This window comes from Hemicordylus capensis, chromosome 6, assembly GCF_027244095.1.
Source record: "Hemicordylus capensis ecotype Gifberg chromosome 6, rHemCap1.1.pri, whole genome shotgun sequence".
In the NCBI taxonomy this organism is placed as follows: Eukaryota; Metazoa; Chordata; class Lepidosauria; order Squamata; family Cordylidae; genus Hemicordylus; species Hemicordylus capensis.
In genome coordinates, this window is record NC_069662.1 from 116,789,609 (window position 1) to 116,805,698 (window position 16,090).

At 42.7% G+C, this 16,090-nt stretch overlaps 1 protein-coding gene across 1 annotated transcript in view; it reads left to right on the forward strand.

The window, feature by feature from the left end:
• Positions 1–16,090, forward strand: part of SKAP2 (src kinase associated phosphoprotein 2) — a 170,659-nt gene that overhangs the window by 16,035 nt on the left and 138,534 nt on the right. The window lies entirely within an intron of this gene.

Sequence of the window (16,090 nt, forward strand, 5' to 3'; positions counted from 1 at the left end):
CCACATGCACAAAAAGTTCCAGTGAGAGAGAAACTAACCCTTTTGTCTATCTGGCACACAAAACAGTAGGTTCTCTTCTAAATCTGCCCCCTTTGAAGCCTTGGCCCTCTGATACTGATCATAGGCTTGCTGCTGCTTATTTCTCTATGGTAGAGCAGCCCAGTTTGGTGGTGGTATCTTAAACATACCCATTTTGTGGATTCATGTCCATAACTTCCAAAGAATGTCTAAACCGGGGTGGTGGTGTTGATGGAGAAATAGCAACACTCACATGGCTGCTCTCATGAAACACTTGTCCTTTCCTTCCTTATCCCTCTCCTCAAAAAGCTGAGTTTCAAGGCATATCACCTGCCGGCTTAGAGAAGGAAGAAACCTTTTGCAACATGACATGCTGTTTAAATTCTCTCAACACCAGTGTCCTTTAGCACAATTCTAGCTTTTCAACAACTTGCACTGTCCTGGACTTATTTATTTTGCAGTGGTAAAACACTTAGGAGCCTTATATTTAATAAGGAAGAAAATGAGGGATGAAGAGGGGTTGGAGAGATGACCATCTATTACTACTCTAACCTGCTTGTTCTAAGCATTGAGGGGTGTGCATGAAAAGGAACTGATCAGTAGAGGGTGATTTCTCCTATCCTCCCAAATTTCCTCCCTCTCATGCTACTTTAGAAGTATTTGAGGAAGACAGTTCAGAGGACTAGAAAGTACTTACTTCTAACATCACGTTTCATGCACACGTATTGCACCACTTATTGTTTAGAATAGTTATATGCTGCTTTGCAACAATAAAAAAAGTTCTCAAAGCAGTTTACCTCCAGGTGGGTGACTGTGGTGCTGGGATGTCATCCTCAGCCCAGCACTGAGATACTGCCCCATCTGCCAACTTTTTGCCTCCCTGGACCAGTATTCCCTGTAAGAGGGATTCCCAGATGTTGTTGACTACCACTCCTATAATCCTCAGCGAAAGGCCATTGCAGCTGGGAATACTGGGAGTTGTAGTGAATAACATTTGGGAATCCCTCTTATAGGGAACACTGCTTCAGGTCTTTCTTTTGGGGTCTGTGGATTCTCTGTGCTGCCTTCTTATCAGCACTCTGTTGTCATTGCACAGGGTGCATTAAAATGTCAACAAAAACTTGCATTTTGTCTTTAATGTGTTGGGACTAGGTGATTTGCAATTGCCACAGATTAGTACTAGTGCCAGTTCTGCATTATTGCCACCTTCTATTGTCTCCCGGAAGCATTGCTACTTAAAGAGTGTTCAGTTATTTTAACTGGTGGCAAATGATTACTTGAGTTAAAACCCTATTTTATCTATTTGTATGAAAAATATACGACTAGATACAGAATTTGCATAGCAACACTTCTGGCCAAAAGGGGTGGGAGAAGCAGCTGATATAGCTGTGTATAATAACTTAACTGGAGTTGAGTGAAAGCAGTAGGGATGTGCAAAACATTCTGAAGTCAAAAGGTTTTACTCGAAGCAGGCCTTTTTGAGTGTTTTGAGTTCGGAACAAAACAACCCCATTTGGGTTGAGCACCATTTTGTAGGCCTGTTTTTCTCTTGCTGATTGGTTTACTGGCACTGGCTTCCAATTGTCTTGCAATCTCCTTGATTCTTGGTTTGCTTGTTAGCATACAAATCAAGTGTTGTCATGGGCAACTGTGCCCTGATTGGCTGGTGGGAGGGGAGAGGGAGGGGGGAACACCAAAGGAGGGAGTTTGAAAATGTATTCAAAGGGCCTGGGAGGTGCAGAGAGCCCTCATAGTGTGCTTTTCTTGAAGAGGATACATCTGGAGAGGAGGAAGGAATCGAGTAAGGTTTGATTTTGTGGTTTTCTTAGCACTGAGTATAATAAGCTGTGCTATTGCTGCTGTAACGATCTGGTTTTGCTGGATCTCAGATTGACAAAGGCAGAACTTGGGTGCCTTCCTTCCTTGAGTTGTGGCTTGTTTTGTTTGTGAGATAGTGTTGTGGTGGAAAATGGACAGTGGATGCTGTGTGTGTATGTGTGATATTTCTTGGTGTGATGAGCTCTGTATCTGGCCTTGAGACTAACTTGTGCTTTACTCACAGCCATGCTTGCTGCTAGGTAAGGGGTGCTGCTGTGGCAGCAATGCTTGGAAATATGGAGTCATAATTATGTGTGTGAGAGCAACTTGTGCAAATGATGTTACTGCAGTGCAAGAACTGTGGCTGACAGTAGATTTTGGGTCAGTGATGCTTTTTTGGCCATCTTTGGACTGTGTTTGAAATGTATGATCTGTGTTGGGAGTGACAGATTCCCTTTTACTGTGTGCTTCTTCAGTAAAAAAAAAAATGTCATTTTGAGGCCAGTTTTTCTGGGGAGTAATGGAAAAACAGACTTCAACACGCTGCCATTTTCCTGCGGAGAGCTGGTCTATGAATTGGGGTCAGCTAGGTAGACCTGCCCTCTGCTCTGGACTTCATGCATCTGCTCACATCAGAAGACTAGTCTACCAGAGACCAGAGCAGCTCTCCCTGGAAAAGTTGGCCTCAAAATGGTGCTTGGATCACCTGAATCGATTTGGATCAAATTGGGATAATTCTTTGACCCTGAATCAGGCCCTTTTTTTTGAGGGTGCTTCGATTTGATGTCAAATCACCACATCACCTCCTGATTTGACACTAATTGATTCAAGGTTGAATTGAATTGCACATCTCTAGTAGGACCTACCCATGGGTAATAATGGGGTGTCTCGTGTTTCCCCATTGTTTCCTATGGCCGAAACATTTTGAGTTTTGTTTCATTGAAACAACCAGTTTGACAGTTGTTCTGACAAAATGTTTGGGCCATCTGCATTTTGTTTTCTGCTTGAAACATAACACAGAATCCATTCCATGCACATCCCTAGAAACCAGGAATTAAAATGCCTAAGGGTTTTGTGTGCTGACTTTGTGCACACCAGCCCCAATCTGCAACTTTAACTCTCAGTAGTGCTGCCACCACTCTCCTGTGGGAGAGATTTTCTAAGTTCTTCCCTGTGTAGCCTAAAATAGGGGTGAACTCAAAACCTCTTAACGTAGCATGCAGCTCAAAGTGAGCATTGTGGGTAATTGTGGACTGAGCACTTCCAGCACAGATAAAGTTTAAAGCAACTAAAATTCTGGTTTATTTAACTACATATAAAAAAGGAGACAGTTTACAGGCAAAAAAGGCAAATCATAAAAAGATACAAACAAGGTACCGTTTCATCGTGCTTGATGTTAGGCAGGAGGCTAAAAGATCTGAGTTGTCAGGCTGAAGTTCAGCAATAAAAAGCTTGCATCATGAACAGAGCCTTCCTCCACCCAGTCAGGCAGTGCAGCTGTCTGCACGCTTTCTGGAGCTATGCAGCTTGGTTTCAGCCAAGATCCCAAGGAAAGTGAAAACTAAACTAATACAGAAATCATATCAAGAGCAGGCACTTGGGGCAACTACTAACAGACAAAAGCTGGCCTTAGCTTTAATAAGAGAGAATCTTATAAATTCCCCATTTAACATGGGAAAGATTGGAACTAGAGTATAATTAAAATCCCCCCCTTCTGTTCCATGCAGATCTCTGGTATCAATGGGCTGATTGCTCTGGTGATTGAAGATGAGGTCTCCAGCCATTATCATACTGGCACAGTCATGCCGGTATAGTTAAGATAGAGAGTAGTTCCAATATCCCACCAGTGTTCCCTGTAACAGGGATTCCCAGATGTTGTTGACTACAACTCCCATAATCCCCAGCCAATGGTCACTGCAGCTGATGATGCTGGAAATTGTAGTCATCAACATCTGGATATCTCTGTTAGAGGGAACACTGTATTCCACCCTTATAAGCCCTGAACAGTTGAATGCTTATAAAATCGAAACCATGTGTCCGATCTGCCTGGTCATCAGCACACATCTACTAGGTGACAAGAGACAGCTCCCCTGCAAATATGGTGAAGATCCAGTGAAAAATGGCTTAGATAGAGCTGTTTAAAACTTTTCTCATTTTGAAAAAGGATTTAAAGGGTTGGCAACATTCTTTTGGATGGGAGAAGTGACATTTAAATGATTTTGTAGTCCATTTGCATAGCTTTAGACATTATCATTATCATTTTATTTATTTATTTAATTAATGTATCACCTGACTCCAAAGGCTCTAGGCGGTTCACAAAAATAAACACAATAAAAACAAACTATTAAAACAGTAATTAAAATGTTTTAAAACATTCAGAGATTACTAAAAGCCTTGCTAAAAATGTGTCAATGGCTCTTTTGAAGGCTGGTCAAGATGTTAAACCACAAATGTTTATAGAAAGTGCATTCTATAGCTCAGGAGCGACTTCATAGAAGTCCTGCTCCCAAGTCACCGTTTGACAAGCCGGTGGCATATGGAGACAGACCTCTCTCAATTATCTTTATGTGTGGTGGGGATCGTGCAGAAGAAGGCTCTTTCCCAGGTTACCTGGTCCTAAGCTGTTTAGGGCTTTAAAGGTAATTATCGGCACTTTGTATTTGGCTTAGAAACCTATTGGCAGCCAATGCAATTTCTTTAAAACGGGCATAATATGGTTTCTCCAAGACACCTGGAAACCAAGCTAGCTGCTGCATTTTGAATCAACTGAAGTTTCCAAACTACATACATAGGCAGCCCCAGGTAGAATGCATTGCAGTAGTCAAGCCTAGAAGTTACCAGAGAGTGCACTACAGTTCTGAGATCACTATCTTCAAGGAATGGATGCAGCTGTCATATCAACTGAAGTTGATAGAGAAACCAGTGTGAGGCCTGGGTCCAGAAGCACTTCCAAGCTATGTACCTGAACTTTTGGGGGGAGTGCAAGCCCATCCAGAACAGGAAGACCTATCATGTCCCTCGAAGTATGACCCCTTACCATGAGCACCTCTGTCTTGCTTGGATTCTGTTTCAATTTATTATCCCTCATCCTGTCCCTTACTGCCTGTAGACAGATATTTAGAGGGGCTATGCCATTTCCTTATGAAGTTGTCATGGAGAAATTGATTTGGGTGTTGTCAGCATATTGATAACACCCTGCTCCAAATCTCCCGATGATCTCACCCAGTGGTTTCATGTAGATGTTAAAAAGCATTAGAGATAGGATGAAGCCCCGAGGGACACCATACAATAGCTCTCATTTCAGAGAGCAACTATCTCCGAGTGGCACCATCTGGAATCTACCGGAGAGATAGAAATGGAACCACTGCAAAGCAGTGCCACCTATTATCAGCAGTGTGTGTTCATCCCGTGACATAGGAACATAGGAAGCTGCCATATCAGCCATAGGTCCATCTTTTTCAGTATTGTCTACTCAGACTGGCAGTGGCTTCTACAAAGTTGCAGGCAGGAATCTCTCTCAACCCTATCTTGGAGATGCTGCCAGGGAGGGAACTTGGAACCTTCTGCTCTTCCCAGAGTGGCTCCATCCTGTAAGGGGAATATCTTACAGTGCTTGCACATCAAGTCTCCCATTCAAATGCAACCAGGGCAGACCCTGCTTAGCTAAGGGGACAAGTCATGTTTGCTACCACAAGACCAGCTCTCCTCTCTCCAATTGGGATAGGCCCATATTTGTCATGGCCACTATGAATTCCTGAACTGCACCAGAGAGGCCAGCTCTGAAGTGAACATTGAAGTCACCCAACGCCAAAAGCCTGGGAGACTCCAACAACAGCTCTGCAATCAGCTCAGTTAGGGACTCCATTGGGCAACAGGGTGCCCGGTACACAATAGAATCTCCAATCTATCCTGAGTCCCCAGGCCAAAATACACACACTCAATATGGTCCAATTGTCCCACAGGGATCCTGGTAAGAGAGATGTTGTTCTGATGGATCACAGCCACTCCAACCGCTTCCCCTTCCCCTAACCTGCTCCACCACAGAATACCCAGTAGGGAGGAGCTGAGCCCATTCTGGGCCACTAGCCTCCCCCAACCAGGTCTCAGTTAAACAAGGCAAGTCGGCTCCCTCGTCCATTATCAAATCATGGATGATTTTGATCTTATTTTGAACTGACCTCGCATTGCAAAGGAGCAAGGTTAGGTTCTGAGGGTGGTTGGAACTACTCACTGAAGCTTGAGACTGACAGGACAGCTGAAAGAGGAAATGGCATTTTAAATTTCTGTTTTCCCTTCCCCTGTAACAGAATGCCAAAAAATGCCTTTTTGTATATCCCTCTGCGACCCAGTTGATGGTTATTTCACAACTGATCCTCAAAGTTCATTTTAAGAGGCAGAACAATGCATCTTTACTGCTAAAAGAGTCTGTGCAGTAGGACTTTTGAAGCTGCAGTGCCCACAGCATCGCCCACAACCAGTATGGTAGCCAGCTCCTTCTCTGTCCAAGCCTCAGGCACACAGCCTTTCAGTTTCCTTCCCTGCCCTTTTTCTCCTCCAAATCTGCCCACCTGCCTACCCACCCTCATTTCCCAATGCTGCTTTTTACAATACTCACGTATCTGAGACTCACCTGCAGTAACAGCTTGACTTGTTCGATGGGCGCCACCGCCATTTTGCTGATAGCTGCAGCAACGCCGCCCTTGGCGAAGGGGAGGGCTTGTTCTGCCATGATAGTACTGGATGGCACGGGGGGGGGAGGGCTGGGAATTGAAGCGCAGCAGCGAGCACTGTAGCCACAGCCTGGGTGTGAAAAGAGAAGGGCTGCCTCGGTGCATGAGCTAAATGGCCAGCTCCTCAGGGCCCGCCCACCAGGCGCCATTGGTGGGGAAGCTTCAAAGAGGTGGGGATCGCTTAGAGGGTGTTGCTGGAAGGGCACTTATACCCTAGCCGTTGTCCTCATCCCCTTGTCCCCCCACCACTGCCCAGCCTACATGTCTACTTGCAAGTAAACCTCATTGAGTTCTCTGGGGTTTTCTCCCAGGTAAATGAGCGTAGGATTGTATGTCGGTGCCTGCAGCACTCACAGAAGATTAGTTATTTGTGGGCAGAGACAATAAGCACAATATATAAGGCTGCTTAGGCCTGTTGTTTGACACAAACAGTCCAGTCCATTCAGTGTTTACTCAGACATAAGTCTTACTGTATTCAGATGTGTAGGATTTGTCTTGTGTCTACAATCTGAAAGACAATTACGTGAGAGTGTGAGTGTGGATGGCTGCAGTGTCATGCATGCATGCTTTGCCTTGGTCTTTCAGTTGGAGATTGGGCTGGGGAGGGGTGCATCCAGGCAGGCATTTCACCGGTGCAAATTCCCCAATCACTTCCTGGGGATGCACCTGAAGAATTTCTGCTTGATGCATCTCTGATGAAGGCAAAGTGTGGGTGTGTGGAGACTCATTTCTAAAGGCATCATAATATAGCAGACTTTAGAAAGTCTTTACAGCTTATAAGGTGCTGAAGTCAAAATGGGCACCTTAACTTGCAATTTCCGTGGTTTTTTTTGAGCACAAGTGAAAATGTAAAACATCTTAACACCTCAAACCAAAGTCTTCTGGTTTACTGAATTTTAATCACTGTCTTAGAGAAGACAATAGAACTTGTGAGCTTCCCCTATTTGCATTGGTGGTCTGATAGTAACATCATTTGATTCTTTCCTGATAAAAGGAGATCAACCCCTGCTAACTTGGCAAAGAGGCACCTTTAGATGTGGTGATTCTCTTTATTTAGTGGGGGAGAGCAACTGGCCCTATTCACCCCCAGGACAGTACCTCCAGTGACTGTTTCTGGCGTCTATCTTATGTTTCTTTCTAGATTGTGAGCCCTTCAAGGGAGCCATCTTATTTGTTTGTTATTCCTCTGTGTAAACCACCCTGAGCCATTTTTGGAAGGGTGGTATAGAAATCAAATTATTATTAATAATAAAATCATATAGAAAGCAGCTTGGTTACCTGATTAGGAGACATGCATACACAGGGCACCTTAACTTAAGCTCAAAATGGAGTTTAGAATAAAGAAAACTCGAGCCTTTGGGCTGAATAAAAGTTGGTTTCATGACAATGTGCATCTTATATAATACACACAACTAAATGAGTAATGGTATGTTTGCTAACAACACTGTCCAAGATGTTTTGAAGAGGGAAGAACAAGCAACGTATTTCCTGTGGAATGCGGTGCAGCAAAAGATGAAGAGGCAAAGGCCAGCTGTGCATTCTTTAAGATGAATGTTGAACAATTTCCAGATCACCATTGCTTAGAAATTGTACACGTGTCTAGGGATTTGTGGGCCTCCTAGTAGCAACAGTTTGTTTCAAAGGTATTGACTGAAATTTGTTGATCTATGCTTTATAGAAGATTCTGTGGCATGTCAAACATTATTCATAAAATTCTTGATTATAAACCAATTGTTGGAGAAAATATGGAAGAAGAGTCTACATTTTTAGCAAAGGCAATATAAAATACACATTTCTTGATATTGAACTGATTTAAAGTCAATATGAAATCTTTATCATGGTTACTGGGAATTAAAGGATAGCCTCCATTAACAGTGGAGTTAAGCGCCTGGTTTCCCGTATTTGCCCAATAGCATTACCATCTAGGATCAATAAGCAAGTACATATATACTACAAATGAAAAAATGTGCTTTATTAAAGAAGGGTCAGGTACAGCGTGTTGTACTGCAAGCCATTTATTCTACTATCAAAATTATAGAAGAAAGAAAACAGCAACAGTATTTCTCCCCCGTAACCATTAACTGTGTGTAATTAATGAAACTTTAAAAAAAGTTCTAGGATAAATCAAAGGTTGTTCTGGGGAAACCATATTAATGAGTATTAGCCTCTTAATTATCCTCATGGCTACATCACAGGGACACATTCGTGCCTTTTCTTTGTGTAATAGCTTTTTATAAAGAAGTATTTTTAAACTGATCATTAATTTTATGACTGCAGAAATGAGATGCAAAATTTATGCTGTTGTCATTGGCACAGGCTCAAGGCAGTGCTGACATTATGCATGATTATAATGGAATGGCTGCTCGCTAATGAGTCTATAGACATTTCGTTTGAACATGCCTTGCTTTTAGATGTCTGATTAGGCTGTAATGCTTTCAATTATGCCTGCAAATTGTATCGGATACATTTACCTGATGCCTATTGTTCCTTTAGTAATTCAGTTTTCTATTACATAGATACCAATTGAACACTTTCTGTTATTGATTTTTCCCCCCACCCCTCCCAGGTACACTGGTAGACACACGGCACCTGTTGAGGGGACAAAATTTGTGCATTAGCCTGCTCAACAGTGACTCCTGTGACTGAAAGAAGGAGCAGCACTCATAGCTTCACACGCAGGTCGCTTTGCCAGCCTCCGTCAGTAATGAGTCGGAGGTCAAGACCTTGTGAGACATTTGTAAAATGGGTAAAAAATTTTTTTAAAAGGGGATGGTGGAAAGTTTGAAAATAAAATGCTTTTCATCTTTAAACATACACATTCTCATTTTGGCTTTGGCAGCATTCTTTGTCAAAGGAAAAGCCCAAATTTATTTCATTCCTAGATATACATATGCTCACAGCATGAAACAGTGTGCTAGTATTTCCTGTAACCATTAACTGTGTTTAATGCACATTTGGTTTGGAGTAAGCATGCCATATATCTTACATAACTCTCTTGAGAGGGAAGTAGCCTGGTTAGGATTGTCCATTCAAAAAGACAAACTTTGCAGATAGATGTCTCACGTGGCTTTTAAAAATGCTATTCAGTGAATTTGTGGAGCTTATGATGACCATCTTTCCCCCACCACCATAATATGTAACCTGTGCGTACTCTATGTAAACAAGCAACCCCACCTCCCCCCCACCCCAGAAATTACTGCACAGCCCTGTTGGAAACACTATTGCATAATTGCTCACAAAGTGAAATGACATGATTTAAAGATTATTTGCTTTTTCAGCCTTTTTAACAAAGGAATGCTGAAAATGGGTAGAAACACTTTTGTGTATATGTATGAAATCCTTGCAAGAGTTGTACAGTAATAATAAGTAGAACTGGTAAATGTAAATAGAAAAATATGAGGTTTGCCAGACCACTCTGGTGGTGATTCCTGATCTCTACAGGGTTGAACACAACTGAGGTTCCACTCATTTATTTTGCCAAAGTCATTTGACAAATGACTGTGGTACACTCACGGATAAAGTCTAGGCTTGACTACTGCAGTGCACTATGTGTGGGGCTGCCTGAATGTATGTATGTATGTATGGAAACTTCAGTTAGTTCAAAATGCAGCAGCCAGATTCATTTCCAGGATTTCAGGGAGAGACCACGATCCCATTCACATGTAACATGAGTGTGCAGTATACACCAGCGCAGTCATTCACATGTTATACTGAGCACAGATACAGAAGTACACTTCCTGTCTGCACTATGCATTTGAATGGCCTGTATCAGGGTTCATTTTTAAAGTGAATGCAGGTATAGTCATTCACACAAGCACATGTACAGGCATCTGTACACTTGTACAGCATAATGTTAGAACTGGAATCATGCTATGCCATTTTAAAACAGTTGTACTGGTTGCCAATGTGTTTCTAGGCGAAAGACAAAGTGCTGGTAGTTATCGTCAAAGCCCTAAGCAGCCTAAGACTGGGTTACCTGGGAGAATGTGCTGCCTTCAGCATGATTCCCATGGCACATTAAGGTCTTCTGCCACTGCCAGCTAGCTTATCTTGCACCAGCTTGGGATCGGGTCTTCTCTATAGCTGCTCCTGGGCTGTGGAACGTACTCCTTATCAATATTAGCAGTTTAAGATATCCACCAGCCTTTAAAAGAGCCCTAGAAACACTTCTTTTAAAATCCTTTAATGATTTTTAAAATGGTGTTAAACATTTAATTTGTGTAGCTTTTAATGGGTTTATGTAAACTGCCTAGAGCCATCTGTGTGGTATAAAAATTTAAATGTGTTTTAGAATCCTTTTGGTAGAGGTTATTGATCTAGGATACAATAAATATTAGATAAATATAGTTAACTGTCAAAAAGGTTATTGTTAAGCATCTGAAAACAAGGTGCTCCATGAACATAACATAAGCAGTGACAAAACTCTGCCTTTATTTATTTATTTTTAATATTTCTATCCCGCTCTTCCTCCAAGGAGCCCAGAGCGGTGTACTGCATACTTGAGTTTCTCCTCACAACAACCCTGTGAAGTAGGTTAGGCTGAGAGAGAAGAGACTGGCCCAGAGTCACCCAGCTAGTATCATGGCTGAATGGGGATTTGAACTTGGGTCTCCCCAGAGACAATAAAGAGTAAGAAAGGACTATGGGTGAAGAGATACTGAAGAGATTCTCACGATCGGCAAAAAGTGGGCTAAGGGAGCCTTGCCCGCATTTTGCCGATCGTGTGCTGCAACGGGAACTGCACGGCTCCCGGCCGCAAACCCCCTAAAGTACTCCTCCTCTTAGCCGAGGTTAATGAAGTGAGCACTCCGTTAACCTTGTCTTTTTAATTGTGTGTGTTGCTGTGGTGCGGCTCTGCACAATGGCCACAATTGAGACCCCCGCTGGGAGGCTGAAACAAGTCCCCCGGCTCTGGCGGCTTCTCCAGGATGCCCCGTGGGCTCGTGCTGGGCATCCTGGAACTTCCGGGGGCCACGCGAACCCCGATCCTTGCAGCTCCTGCTGGCTCCGTGACAGAGCCGGCAGTTGTGTGGGCTGCCAATCTGGCCGCTCAGGGCTGCAATTGTAATCGTCAGCGGGGAGAGTGGGCTAAGCCCGCTCTCCCTGCAAACCCTTTAAGGGTGGGTCTCACTGATTGTGAGACTCCCCTCACTGTGTTAACATCTCAGTTAACTGGGAGAAGCCTGGGTAGATGGATATGGCTCAAAATACTCCTGAAAGAGAAGGAGGAGCTGAATGAGATGAAGAGTTGGATGTAGTGAATTTCAAAGAGATAAACAGAGGTATGAAACAACAGATGCTATCTTTGGCCTAACTAAAGCCCAGTTCAGATATTATGCTGTATGAGTATACAGGTGTCTCTACACTCGTATGTATGTTTGTGTGAATGACTGCACCTGCTTTCATTTTAAAACTGAACCTTGATAAAGGTGCTTCAAATTCATGGTGCAGATAGGAAGTGTACTTCTATACCTGTTCTCAACATAACTTGTGAATGGCTATACCTGTGAACAGATCTGTGTACACTGTACAATCATATGAGTGTTGAACATCATGTGTGAATGGGCCTTAAGAGACTAGGATAGGAAGAATGCAGACGTCTGGAAGGAGTATAAAGGAAAATTACAGGTAGATGCAGCAATAATAAGGTAGTAGAAATTTAAGATGAACAGAAACAGAAAAGAATCCAGTGCAAAGAAAAAGAGGAGAAACATGATAGTAAGAGGGAGCCCATTTTAGATACAAATAATTTGCTGCATGAACATAAAATAGAAACTTTTCTGAAGTTCAGGTACTTGAACATTTTTGGCTTGGATTATGGTTGCCCAGCAACAAGCCGGAAAGATCTACCAATAAGTAACAATCTATAACACATTTAATACATCATATAAAAGACAATAAAAGTCACCGACCAGCATCATATAAAGAACTGTATCATAGGGACAAAGAGTGTAATCATAACAGAAGTTCAGAACACCATTGCCATACAAACATCTCATAACGATTCTTATAAAAATCCATGTATCTACAACGGTGATCTGGTATATAATGGTTTTGAGATGTAGAGTATTTTTCAAGTGGATAAAGTCCTTGTTGATGACAAAAGGAACTGAATTTTCTATTAACAGCAGATGCTTCAAAGTATCCTCATAGGAAAACCCATGAATGCTTTGTTTCTTTGATGAAAAATTCTTAGTCTTCTATGCCCAAAGGCTTCAATTCATAATAAGGCTTCCTATGAAGAAGAAAATCACATATAATACAACTCTATAGAATATTGCTTGAATAACCAAAAGTCAATATCTTTTAAACAGAATATGACTTACAAGAGCGATCTTCACTATCTTTTGGCAAAAAACTTCAACGTGAGAGCGATTTCCCACTGTGTTGACCTCTGTACAATACTCTGCTTTCTCAGTGTTGGGAGGGTCCTTTTAAGAGAGTGCACACTTTCTTAAGAGCACTAGGAAGGGCTACATTTCTCAGCACTCAGTGCATGCCTTTCAAGATGGTACAGGGGCTCCTTTAAAGGAGCCCCTGGCATTGGGCAAAGTGCAGCACTGCATGTGGTAGTCTCTGCATAATGTCAGAGGGACTGTGCAGAGTATTTAACTTTGGCTGAAGCTTCATAGGCCCAATGCACAATTATTTAGGGTGCTGCACTTAGGGTTGATGGGGACCACCTCTGGCCCCAGGGCCTTACAGTGAAGAACACATGTACAAGAAAGACGCATACATACATCTCTCATGCTTTTCTCTTTCAAGTCTCAAAGAAAGGAAGCTCCTCTCTCAAGGATGGTCTAGTTCAGTGTTTCTCAACCACCGGTCCCTGGACCGCTGCCGGTCCCCGAAGGGTTGAGTGCCGGTCCCTGACTGGGAGTCAACCCACCCCCAACTGAAATCAAGGCACTCACTTCCTCAATTTTGCACATGGCACGGAAGAGGAAGAGTATCACGGAGGCATGGGACCCTTCTTGTGCCTTGCCTCCACGTGCTGCTGAGATCTTCCTACAGCTATCTTATTCCCTATCTTTACAGCTTCAAACTGTATGCAATGCGGGGGCATGGAGGAAAAAGTATGGCAGTGGGCGCCACTTGAAGGGCTGCTGGTTCTTGCATGCTCATTGTTTGCAGCCAAAGGTTGGTTGATTGAAACCCAGCTGCCTGTTGTGGTCGAGGCGCCTTGAGAGGGAACACTGTTTCCCTCTTGCATCAGTGGGGCTTGCTTGTATATTGTTTTCATTGGCCCCATGTAGCTTTTGAATTTTTCTAATGGCCCAACATCCCCTCTCCATTGAGTAATCACAAGCACCTCCACTCCAGACATACTGGAGACAAATTTTTTCACCCAGGCTTTTAGATTCAGGGGTTCTCAACCTTGGGTACCCAGACGTTGGTGGACTTCTACTCCCATAATCCCCAGCCATAATGGCCAAATGCCATTGTTGTTGGGGGTTATGGGAGTTTAACTGAGGGACCCAAGGTTAAGAACCCCTAATATTCAATGTTTGCAAAAGATTCCAAATTTTATTATTTTAATGCTTATATTATTTTCATTCTAAACTGCCCAGAGATGCAAGTTTTGGGCAGTATAGAAGTCTGATAGATAGACAGACAGACAGACAGACAGACAGACTTGAAACCCCTTTACTAACTCCTGGTCGGGAAACTGTGCATGAAGAATGTAGCGGTCCTTGAAACGCTGCACGAAGAATTTAGCGGTCCTTGACTCCAAAAAGTTTGAGAAACACTGGTCTAGTTTATATCAGGTATAATCCAACATCTACCCTCAGCTGTAACAAGCATTTAAATGTACCCCATTGAGCCAAGAGTTCTAACTTGCGAACACAGTATTGGGTACGAAAACTACTATAAATATGCAGAAAAACCTAATTTTCCTAATTTTATTTAATTTAAACCTAATTTAATCTAATCTAATCTGGATTAGATCCATATCCATGAAGCTTTCTTCATGTAGTTTAGACCAGGGATTCTCAACGTTGGGTCTCCAGATGTTATTGGACTTCAGCTTTTGGTGCCGACAATGAGAGAGGCTCGGTTGTCGTGCACGCGGGACAGGGCCTTCTCTGTTGCTGTCCCCAGACTCTGGAATGCTCTCCCGGTGGCTATTCGCTCCTCAGTTTCCATCACAGCTTTTAGAAAAAAATGTAAAATCTTGGCTTTTTGTCCAGGCATTTATTTGATTCTCTGCTGCTGCTCTTTATAATCTTTATTGCTTTTATGCTTTTTGTTTTAAATTTTTAAAATCAGATTTGTTTACTATTCCCCCCCCCACTTAATATTTTAATTGTGTCTTTTTTACCATCTTGTGTTAAATTTTTTTTGCTGTAAACCGCCTTGGGATTGCTTTAATGAAAGGCGGTATATAAATTTAACAATAAATAAACAATAAATAAATAACTACCATAATCCCCAGCCCCAGTGGCCTTGGGTTGGGAATTATGGGAGTTGGAGTCCAATATCATCTGGAGACTCAAGGCTGAGAATCCCTGGTCTAGACTGCTGCTGCTCTTGTTCCTCCCAGTGCATCTGAAGACTACGCCACCAGGAAAAAGGTGGCATGTTCTCTCCAGTACATGTGGACTTAGGAGCAGGGAATCTTTGTGCTGGGCAGGGAAGCTCACCAGAGAGATAAGGGCAGTTGGCCTTGGTGAGGAAATTTGTAGGCCCTTGTTGTTGCCTTTAATTTAGAAAGAAAAAGCCATTTTATTTATTATATTTTTGTCGTGCTTTTCAACAAAACATTGTTTCCCAAAGCATCTCACATCAATAAACAAGTAGTTCTTGTGAGAACTATACTTTCCTTTCACTATCGCTACAACTGTACCAAATTTGGTTCAAATCGGTTAGGCAGTTCACAAGTTAGCCCACTTGCACCTCAAATGTTCACACGTCTGCAATCTTGAATTGGGGTGGATGACATAATCACAAACTATGCTGTTGAGATGTCCCTATGGCTATACCCAATTTCGTTCATATTGGTCCAGGCATAGCAATGTTGATAGGGATGGACACACACAGAGAGACGCACACAGACACACAGAATGTACTTTCTTTAAGGAAAGTCGGCTAAAAATAATATGAAGGTACCAGTTGCAGGGGAGTAATGGCAGGAGAGAGGGCACGCCCTCAACTCCTGTCTGTGGCTTCCAGCGGCATCTGGTGGGCCACTGTGCGAAACAGGATGCTGGACTAGGACTAGGATGGGCCTTGGGCCTGATCCAGCAGGGCTGTTCTTATGTTCTTAAGGCCCAGCCCTCAGGCTTACACATTCAAAAGACATGGAACTCTGTGTTCAAGATAGAGTCTTCTTTGATTCTTCAATCTGTATGGGTTGTAGTGTGTCACAATTCTGTAAAAAATGTGTTTTAAACTTACCTATGTTGTTTGAGGCTCTGGTTTTCCTCCCTTCCTGATTATTCAGATTCATGGAGAGTTGACACATGTAAGCAACACCCCAGTTTATACAAACTTTTGATTATATGAAACTTTAGTTCTGCCGG